The sequence below is a fragment of the Carassius auratus genome, unplaced genomic scaffold (assembly GCF_003368295.1).
Source record: "Carassius auratus strain Wakin unplaced genomic scaffold, ASM336829v1 scaf_tig00007309, whole genome shotgun sequence".
Taxonomy (NCBI): domain Eukaryota; kingdom Metazoa; phylum Chordata; class Actinopteri; order Cypriniformes; family Cyprinidae; genus Carassius; species Carassius auratus.
Window position 1 is genome coordinate 18,304 of NW_020523833.1, and position 10,179 is coordinate 28,482.

Genomic DNA, 10,179 nt, shown 5'->3' on the forward strand with positions numbered 1-10,179 from the left:
ACTTAAATAATTAACAAATTAAGATGACAAAAAGAAAACACTGAATCCGTTTGAATGAAGCTTTCAAAAACCGGGAATTTTTTTTGTTAGACTAAGATTTATCGTTAAATAAAAATAGCAGCCCTACCTCAACTCCTGGTCTAATTTTTATTTAAAAAAGCAACATATCAATGTGATGTGGGGTCAGTCTGGAGCGCAGCCTTTTGACAGTTAGTCCCGCGGCAGAAAACACCCTCTCCGATGGGACAGTTGTACCGGGAATACACTGGTAACGTCTCGCTAGTGGCCAGCTTCGGGAAGCGCCTTTCATTTGCTTTCCACCAGTCAAGAGGATTAATATCCAGAGAAGGAGGATCATCTCTCATATAGATGTCAACCTCTGCTTCTGGATAATCAGTGCGTTATCTCCTCAGATCGCCGTGCATCGCATCTTCTCCCTGATAACATGGAGGGCAGTGTTTGTTGCCCTTCATCACTCGAAGCGCGTGGGTGTTTGCTTCGTAAATCGTACTTGTGCTACTGCTGTATTTTAATACAGCGCCGCATACTTTACAGGTAACATTGTCGCCCTTTCTGTTAAAATGATCCCACACAGTGCTTCTTTTCGCTCGCTTCATTTTGCTTCCCTTGCTCGGGTGCCGACGCGCTCCGTGAGTTAATAAATATAAGCTATATAGTAGGCTATTTTATTTTTAAACCATGCAGCAAAAAAAAAAAAAAAAAAAAAAAAAAGAACCTTAAAAAAACGTTTTAAACCGTTTAACTGATAGTATTAATCGGTCAAAATGTTTACTTTCGGTTAACGGTTAAACGGTCAATATGAGCATCCCTAATACACCTGTACGATCATCTATGACTGAGCTAGTGATTTTTCTGGACTGCAAAAATTTTTACTGCTGGACAGCGTTGTCCCCCCCAGTTAAAAAATCCTATCTGCACCCCTGATAAGAGGCCAGCTTGGATGGGTTTGGGACGTGACCTAAAGATAACGATGAGTTAATAATATTGTGGAGGCATAGAGAGATAATTATTCAGAATACTTACCAAACTTACCAAAAACAGCAAATAATACTTCTGCACAATTTTTCTCTTTTTACAACAGAAATGTGAATTCTGCCTGTATTCTACTGTAATTCTGACAGTCTCATGCATACAGATACAGATTCGGGCTAGAATCGCCTTTTGGGGTTTTTTGGCTCCTGCGGGGTCTAACACTGCTGCGGCAGTAAGGAAAAATAGAAAAGGCTCCAGCGAGAGCGGACACTGCTGCAGCAGTGAGGAGATGCAGAGAGGGCTACTGCGGGACCAAACACTGCTGTGGCAGTGGGGAGATACAGTAAAGGCTCCTGCAGGAGCAGACACTGAACTGAGCAGCATCGAACTGGAAGCGAGAGAGGCTTGCTGTGGTGAGAACTGGGGTGCGACCCAGGCTGGTTAAATGCCTGCTGCTGCTGTGATCCAGCACTCGAACAGAGCCTGGTCTTGGGTGGCACGATCATGTTGTCGAGTGAGGCGAGCTAGGGGCTTTGCACAGTCTTTTAGCCACAACGTGTTGCTTGGCGAGAAGAGCAGCTGTTGCAATGACACTTGTTGGTGTTCAGCGGCCGTGTTTTGTGGGGTAGGAGTGATCATTGGTCCAGCACAAAAACGGCAAATCTGAAAAATCCCAAGTATAGATCTCTTCGTCGGAAGGAAAATTGGGTCTGTGATAAGATGACAGACTGAGCAAACCAAATGCTGACAAACCGTCCATGCTGAAAAACTGTCGTAGTAGGACAGGAGGTAGGAAGACTGGATATATATATGCTTGTGTGCTAGTTAAGATGATTAGCTAAATGAGATGCACCTGTGCCAAATTGGATGATTATCTGATCATTCTCCTCCCGAACTGTGTTAATAAAACTCCATAAGGGGTAGAATTGGGATTCGGCCTAAGCCTCTTAGGATAAAAGCCTCTGCTAAATGCATGAATGTAAAATAAAATAACATATAACAACTTTTTACTTAAGCCACACTCAAAAAAATGAAATGTTGGGTTTAATTAAAAATATTATGTCAACAGGTTCCACACAATTTGTTTAACTAATCTCAACAAACAATAATTTAGTTCATTTTACAAAAGATGTTAAATTAAACTTAAATTAACAAACCTTAGTAGAATCAACAATCAACAATTCAGTTCATTGTACATGAAAATTGTGATTAACCCTCTGGAGTCTAAGGGTATTTTTGGGGCCTTGAGAAGTTTTGTCATGCCCTGACATTTGTGCTTTTTTCAGTTTCTTATAAATATCTAAATGGGTAAAGTCTAATATCACTGTAATCAGCACAAACTGGGCTATAATAATATGTGAAATGCATGCATGTACATGATTGTATTTTTGAGAAAAAAAATGTTATGCATGGTTAGTGAAAAACTAAAAATTTTAAATCACTTGAATAAGGCCATAAAACACATACATAACATTGGTTGCCGGAAAAGTTGAGAACTGGAGCTTGTAGCGTAGAATTTTTATTTCTGAATGATGTGAAAATCATCTTGTTTACTCACTCACAGAAAACAATATATTGATTTAAATTTTCTAAAACACTTTTTGTTGGTAAAAGTCATATGCGAGTAGGCGTCAACTACCATGAATATCATTGTGATTTACACCTGAGAAGACAAAGGCCTGCATAATGAGCTGCATAATGAGCCTCTCATTCAACTGTGCCACTGTGAGGGAGGACTTACAAGAAAGAATGTGAGAACAAAATAGTATATAATTATATAATTAGTATATAATTTTATGTTTGTAGTTTATTAAGAATATATTTAATTATCCCACAACATAATTTAATATCCACTTGGGGGAGCAGTTAAACAGTTTATTAGGGACAATCAAAGCTGACTTTCAAACAAATTTTTTGGCATCCTTCAGTCACACAATCCTTCAGAAATCCTTTTAACAATCTGATTTTCTACCAAATAAACCCCATTTATTATCATCATCATTATTATTATTATTATTAATGTTGAAAAGAGCTGATAATTTTTTTCAGGTTTTTTTAGGGGGAATAAATCGAAAGAACTGCATTGTTTTTACATTTGTTAGAGTTATCTCTATTTGTCACATTTATATTATTTACATCAAGCTTTTGAATGGTATAGTATTGTATACTGTTATTGAAACTTCATAATGTTTCACTTGATTATACATTTAGTCAGGAATTATAGTTTGGAAAAAGTATTTGGAAAAAGTCTAACTAGTAAAATGTTTACACTTTATGTGAAGACTAGTACAAATAAATAAAAAGAGACTCATGTTTATGATCTCTGCTGAATAAAGTGCTTCATTCTTTTTTCTGAGGAAATCCATTTTTCAAATCCTCAACCACATCACATCTTTTTGGGGTGAATTATGTCTTAGTCCTCTCATCGCGAAGCAAACAGTAAAATAAAATAAAAACTTGAAGAACAGTCTCGCTGCTTTTTCTTCTGTGTGGGCGTATTCAAGCCGCGCGCTTCAGTTTGAATCTGAATAGCGCGTTCAGCGCGGGGGCGTGGTCACATTAAATATAATGAAGGGAGATATGAAAAACAGGCATCGCGTTGTTTTCATATGGATTACTTTATCTCAGAATATTTGTTTTCGGCAGCACTTGTTTAGTTTAAAAGTAGACATGTCAGGCTTTCTATAGATATCTCTCTCATGTCTCTTCGTTGAGTATTCACGGAGTTACAGTTCATTTTAATGAAATGTTTGTACATGACGATCAGCGGAGACAAAGACTGTAGACAGCACACCTTGTTTGTTATCTTTATTTTATAAGTGCACAAAGGTTTTTTGTTATTATGTCTGTATCCAAAAAAAACTAGACCCTTTACAGATTCGATTGATGTATTGCTCTTATCTGTACGATTAAAACTGAGAGTGTAATTTAATTTCTTTTCGGGGTTATCAGGCGAAAATGACTCAAAACGCATATATGCGTTAATCGACTCGAAAGGGTTAATGATGACAAAAATAAATTAAAGATTCCACTTCAGAAACACCGCCTCCTTCAATAAGGATTTAAGACTATAACACCTAATCAGTAAATAAGAGTGCAACCGCCCAATACAATTCAACAGTAATATTGTTTCTTAATTAAGGTTCATCAAACAAATCACAAATACACGTTTGAAATGCAATGTTACATTTCCAACCACTTGTTCATAAGATTTGTTCTAAATTATATTAGAACAAGTTCATTAACTCAACTGTGATCTGTTATTACTCAGGTACCTATCTAATGGTGCTACACTTCTGCACGATGGTGACAGAACAACAATTACCCATAATACACTGCAAAATCCTCAGCCAATGAGATTCAAGTCTGTATTGGTTTTATTAATCTGTTACTTTTATGCAACAGTTATGTTGGCTGAAAAAATAATTTTTAAGTAAAGCTGACAATACACACTTTTTTTGTTGAATGAACTAGACTAAATTAAGTTCACATTGTTAAAGTAAATTGGCAAAAGTGAAAGTACATTTTTTTGAGTGCAGTAGCCAAGGCTAAAATAATATAAAAAAATATTAAAAATATTAACAAAAACTGTAACTGTAAAAAGTTATATACAATAACACAGGACGAGTTATGCTACAATTACATGTAAATCAGTACGTTTCTTTATTATTCATTTATCTTATTTATATACGTGTGTGTGTGTGTGTGTAAATGGTCCATATATTTTTATAATTAAATTTTTTAGCAAAAAATTCCACCAAATGAGATGTTATTGTTATTATGTTTATTATTCATAAAATGTTAAGACAAACAGATATAATTTTTGTCATTATTTTTATTAAATATATTTTTTTAGAAAGCCCTTTTTTATTGATTCCTAATAACATATTCCTTTTAAAATTGCCAAACTACGCTTTTAAAAACTATTTAAAACTATGCTTTTAAAACAAAGCACCTATGGCTGTGATGTCTAGAGCTAATCGCTGCTCATTTTCGGATGGAACAGTAAGGATGTGGACTGGCTCTGAATTCTGGGGTGCTCCGAGCTCTCTGATTCTTTAGTAATGGGTTCACATGAGGGCTTGAGTTTCCAATTTCCATCAGCATGTGAATTCATAGTGCCTTTTCACTGGAAGGTTTGTGTCCAACCCTAGGAAAGAGAAAGTAAGAGGATTCTTCACACTGACTGTCTTCACTCATTTCTTTTTTCTAGTCATCATATATTATAGTACATCAATATTGTTAAAATGAACTCACTTCACTAATCACATTTTAAATCTGCATCATATATGATTCAGAATTGAAGATGACAGCACAGATGTAGTTTCCTACTCTGTCTGTTACACTGGCTCAACTCTGAAGCCAGTTTGCAGTATGCAGTTTCAATCCTCTGACTCTTCTAGATCCTCTGTTTTACACCAGTCATGCTGCAAAATCTGATCGAGGGTCAGCCGTTCAGTTGGATCACGGTTTAGGCACTGGACGATCAGATCACGGCATTCTGTTTTCAGGAGAGACCTGGTTACTCGTGACCATGTGACTAATGTTAGCATACATAAAACAGCTGAAACATTGTTAATTTAAGGTTAAGGGAAGTTACTATAATTAGAAACATAACTCTGAACACATAATTCTAACCTCTAACATCAGTTGTTAAATACTAAAGTCTGTGTTTTAGACAGGACATTTTCTACCAATGTTTGTTCATTCTGTGCAGAAGCTGTATGTGTGTGTTGTTAGTGCTATTCTCTCACCTTTGGATAAATCTGGGTTTTCAAACCTAATTTCGGCTTGTGTGATTTCAGTTATATTGCAAAATGGAGAACACGTGTTCACCATCTCATACAACAACACTCCTAGAGCCCAGACGTTTGTAGAGGTGGCGTAGAATCTGCCACAGGTGAAGAGCTCAGGTGGGTAGTAAGCCTGTATTCCTGTAAGCAAGACATGTTCAGCATTGAGCAATTCTTAGAAGAATCACATGATCAGCAATACTGTCATTAAATACTGGTTTCCACACTCAGTTACACAAAATGCCAGCTCACCTCTATATTGACTGCGATTATACCCATTACTACTAAGTAGATGACCACAGCCAAAGTCTATTAACTTGAGCTCCAAAGTGTGTTTTCTCAACAGGATATTATCTGGATGAATATCATTATGAAAAACACCGTGCTCAATGCAGTGCAGTACTGCTTGCACCGCCTGACACATGATGAGCCGTGCTGTTGTCTCATTCATGTTAGGGTTATTGTTGATGAAGTCCAACAAGCTCTCGCAGGGATCCGGATTCTCCATCACGAGAGTGAATACTTGAGGGTGCTCAAACCACTCATATAGTTGGATGACGTAGGGGCTTATGGGTCCTTGCTTCATCGTTAGCATCAGCGCAACTTCGGTAATGAGAGGTTTGGGATGAACAGTCTACAGAAAAGATGCAACAAAAGGTAAGTTTGTTAAAACTCTGAAGAATATGTATCATTTTTAAATTTACTGTACTTTACATTGCTTTGAACTTTGTCGATTTAATAATGGAGTCAAAGCTGAATTCATGCTTAATGTTACGTACAAGTGAATTAACTACAGTGATCAGCACTTAAACAACTAAATACATATTATGTTTTGCCAGCTTACAGTTTGAAGATAATGATCCCGTACAGTTTTTTTAATACGTTTGATGGCAACCTGCAAAAGGTAAAAAACACAGTTGAGCATATTTAACACCTAACCTTAACCTAACCATGAAGAACTGAGTATTTAAAGATTAAAATCTTTAGGTTCCCTCAAATTTTTTCAGATTCCAATGTAAGAGCAAAATGTTCTTCTACCTTTTTGCCATCGGAAATACGGATTCCCTCATACACTTTGCCATAGCCTCCTTCTCCAATAATATTTTGCACTATATAGCGAGTGCTAATGGATTCTGAACAAAAAGAGAAAAACACATACACAATAACATATATATTGTATTATATAAATATATTATACAGTGTGTTATACATTATAAAAGCTTGCTAGATCATTTTAAGTTGCATAAAATGCTTAAAGCAGTATAATGAGTTATTATTTTTTTCTACTTCAAGATTTGTAATAACTTACAAAGTAATGTGCATAAAAAAATAGTTCAAATTGAAATATAATAATAAACTAGGCTAACTGCTAGATGGTTAATTCTTAAAAGGCACAGTCTTAATTCATAAAACTGGTGCCTTGTGACAATAAACAATATTAATATAGAAAAAAATAAATAAGGCACAAACTAACAGCAGAATTAACTTCAGTATAAGCATATTTCAAATAAACTTATTTGAAACCAGTTTATTACTTCAATTACACTAATCTTGTTATAATGATCACATATTTACCATTAGTTGGGACGCAGTCTGAAGGCTCTGGGACAGGTGACAGCTCAGGATCATCCAGTTCTGGTGGAGGCACAAAAGGCTCCACTTTGTTCTGGCAGCAGAAAGGCTTTTTCATAGCCTTCCACACACTCTTGAAGAAAGAGTGGATTCCTCTCCTCTTCCTACGTTCTTCTGTACCCTTTTTTGTAACTAATATCAACAAATTTAATATCAGCTATTGGAGATCTAGCTACACGGATGTCCCGTGTTTGTAATGCAATATTATTCTCACCTGAAGCCTCCAATTTTGGTCTGTCTGTACTGCCCTCATTGATGACATTAGGTATAGAGTCATCTAATCTGGATGCTGTCTTTAGTTTCAGGCAAGCTGAAGCCCTTACTGGCTCAACAAGCACTTCACCTGGAAGTGTGAAGCTGGACTGCTCTGGGCAGCCATCCGAACTGGATAAAGCGGCGTCATTCAACCCTTCCAGGCTAGGTGTAGAGTTGTCAAACTGTGGGTCCTGCTGTGGTAGACAGTCCACTGTGTTCTTGGAGCAGATGGGAAGCTTCACAGCCTTACGTACTTTCTTGAAGAAACATGAAATTATGTTCTTCTTCCTCTTGCTGGCATGCTTTTCTGAAACTAAGAAAAACAAATAGAAAATACTATTAGTGGCAAATATGACCCAGGGTTATCATCATTAACTAAAACAAAAACATTTTTAATTGCCTTGGCAACTAACTGAAATAAGTTGAAGCACTAAAATGACTGAAGAAAAAAAAATGAATCATTAGCTCTTGGTGTTAATTGAACTTAATGAAATGATTTATATTTGCCAAATAGATAGATCTACATTATTTCATGAATATTTCTTACATTTTTATTTCCATTTTTATATTCTGTGCATTTTTAGATGGTAAAAATCACAAGTCGACCACTAGTGTTAATTACCAGCAAACATCAAACAGCCTGTGCTCTCCTAGCTCGAGAGCAAATTACAGAAACACCACAAAAATAACTCCAAGCCCCACTATAACCCATCTATTGCTTTCCTGAATCTGTGAGATGTGTGTAAATCAGAGTTGAACAGTTTCAAACATATTTCTAAACTCACCTGTCGAGCTCTGCTCCACAGGAGGGGCCTCCATGACACTCAACTGGCTCTCTACACTCTCCTCAGACACGGACGATAATCTTGAAGACATATTGTCCGTTGACATTTGATCAAATTTGTGCCCTGTGGTTGTTTGACTGAATCTAAACTAACTCTCTGTATTGCAAATTCTCTAAGAAAATTAGCGTCTGTACACATATGATACTCCTATCAGCATATGAATCCTCAGAAAGATTCAGCGATTTCGCGGCTGCTGTGTGACGTCATGGAAATGGAACGCAATTTGCATAATGGATTAGAAAGAACGAGCGCGAGGACATGTGCATTTTTTAAACATTGTTTGAGTTGCACTTGTTTGGGGGGGGGGGGGGGGGGTGAAATCTCAGTTATGTTGCTTTTATATTGAAATAAATATGATCCATGAAATAAATATGATAAATATGATCCAGATGCTAAATTAAAAACAAGCATATTGACTGTAGATTGAGAGAGATGGCAGATAAAAAAAAGAGGTAAATATCAGAGAAATAAAAAATTAAAAAGGATTATAATCAGGCAAATGGGAGGACCCGCTTAAATATCGGAGCAGCTTCGGTGGAGAAAAACTCAAAGAGTGGGAAGTGCTCGAATCTGACACCGATGTTACTTTGTTTCTTTTTGATAGGTGAGTAAAGTTTCACACAACTTTTCCATGTTGGCTTTTTTTTAATATGCTTGTTTGTCATCTTCACTTGTTTCCGCGAACGTCGTTGCCATGGTTGCGTGTATCAATGTGGGGCGAAGATTTCAAAATAGGGACGAGACGCGGTGGCCGAGAGAGCTCAAAGCACTGCAACTTCACAAAACACATTCAAATAGAAAAAGCACCAGCAAATTAAGAAAACATCTTCATCAGTCTGACAGCACACGTGCTGCAAATACTCGCAACACAACGAAATACAAAAACAACAAATGCTCACAACACAAATACAGAAACGAGGTGCAAATACTCAACAAAAACAAAATTACCCCAACAAAACGAAAATTAATTTTTTTGTCGTATTGATTACCATTTGTATTATGACAGTTGTACAAATACCATGGTTAAACTATGGTTAGAGTAGTATCCATGGTTAATTTGTGCATGATAACAGTAACCATTTTTGTTTGCTTTTTATATAATAAATTATAATAATATTAATTAATTAATTACAATAGTAAAACCATAGGTTACGGTTAGTTTTTGTAAGGAAAGTTGTAAAAGTTAGCCAGCTTACATAACCTTTCACAGTTACAGTAAATTGTGTATTTAGTCAGCTTATTTAGGCTAATAATATTCACACAAAAAAAGCAACAAAAACAAAAAAGCTAAGATATCGTATGATCAGGATGTTAAAATAAAGATCTTTTCAGAGCAAACATTGATAAATTATGTCCCAGCCATGTTTTTCACTTTATGGTTCACTTAAATATTTCCGATGTAGTCTGTGTTTTTGCAGCACATTTCTTTATTTGTTTGTATAGTGAGTATTTGCAGCGCGTGTTGCCAAATTGATGAAGATGTTTCATAATTTGCAGGTGTTTTTATCATTTGTAGCACGTTTAGCTCTCTCAGCCACTGTAGCAGGTCCTGTTGGGGTATGGGTGTGTGTTTTGATGCTATAAAAATTGTGTCAGGTCAGAAGCAGGCTGAAGCAGAATAAGAATAAAACCATTACTTTGTACCCACCTTCTCACTTCTG

General features: G+C 36.3%; 1 long non-coding RNA gene across 1 annotated transcript; it reads right to left on the minus strand.

Moving 5' to 3' along the window:
• Positions 1 to 4,957: 4,957 nt before the first annotated feature.
• LOC113071440 (uncharacterized) lies at positions 4,958 to 6,060 on the minus strand. The gene is made up of 4 exons (XR_003280090.1): positions 6,039 to 6,060; positions 5,748 to 5,927; positions 5,251 to 5,494; positions 4,958 to 5,143 (listed from the first exon to the last, which is right to left on the minus strand). It is a non-coding gene; the product is annotated as an uncharacterized LOC113071440 (long non-coding RNA).
• Positions 6,061 to 10,179: the final 4,119 nt, after the last annotated feature.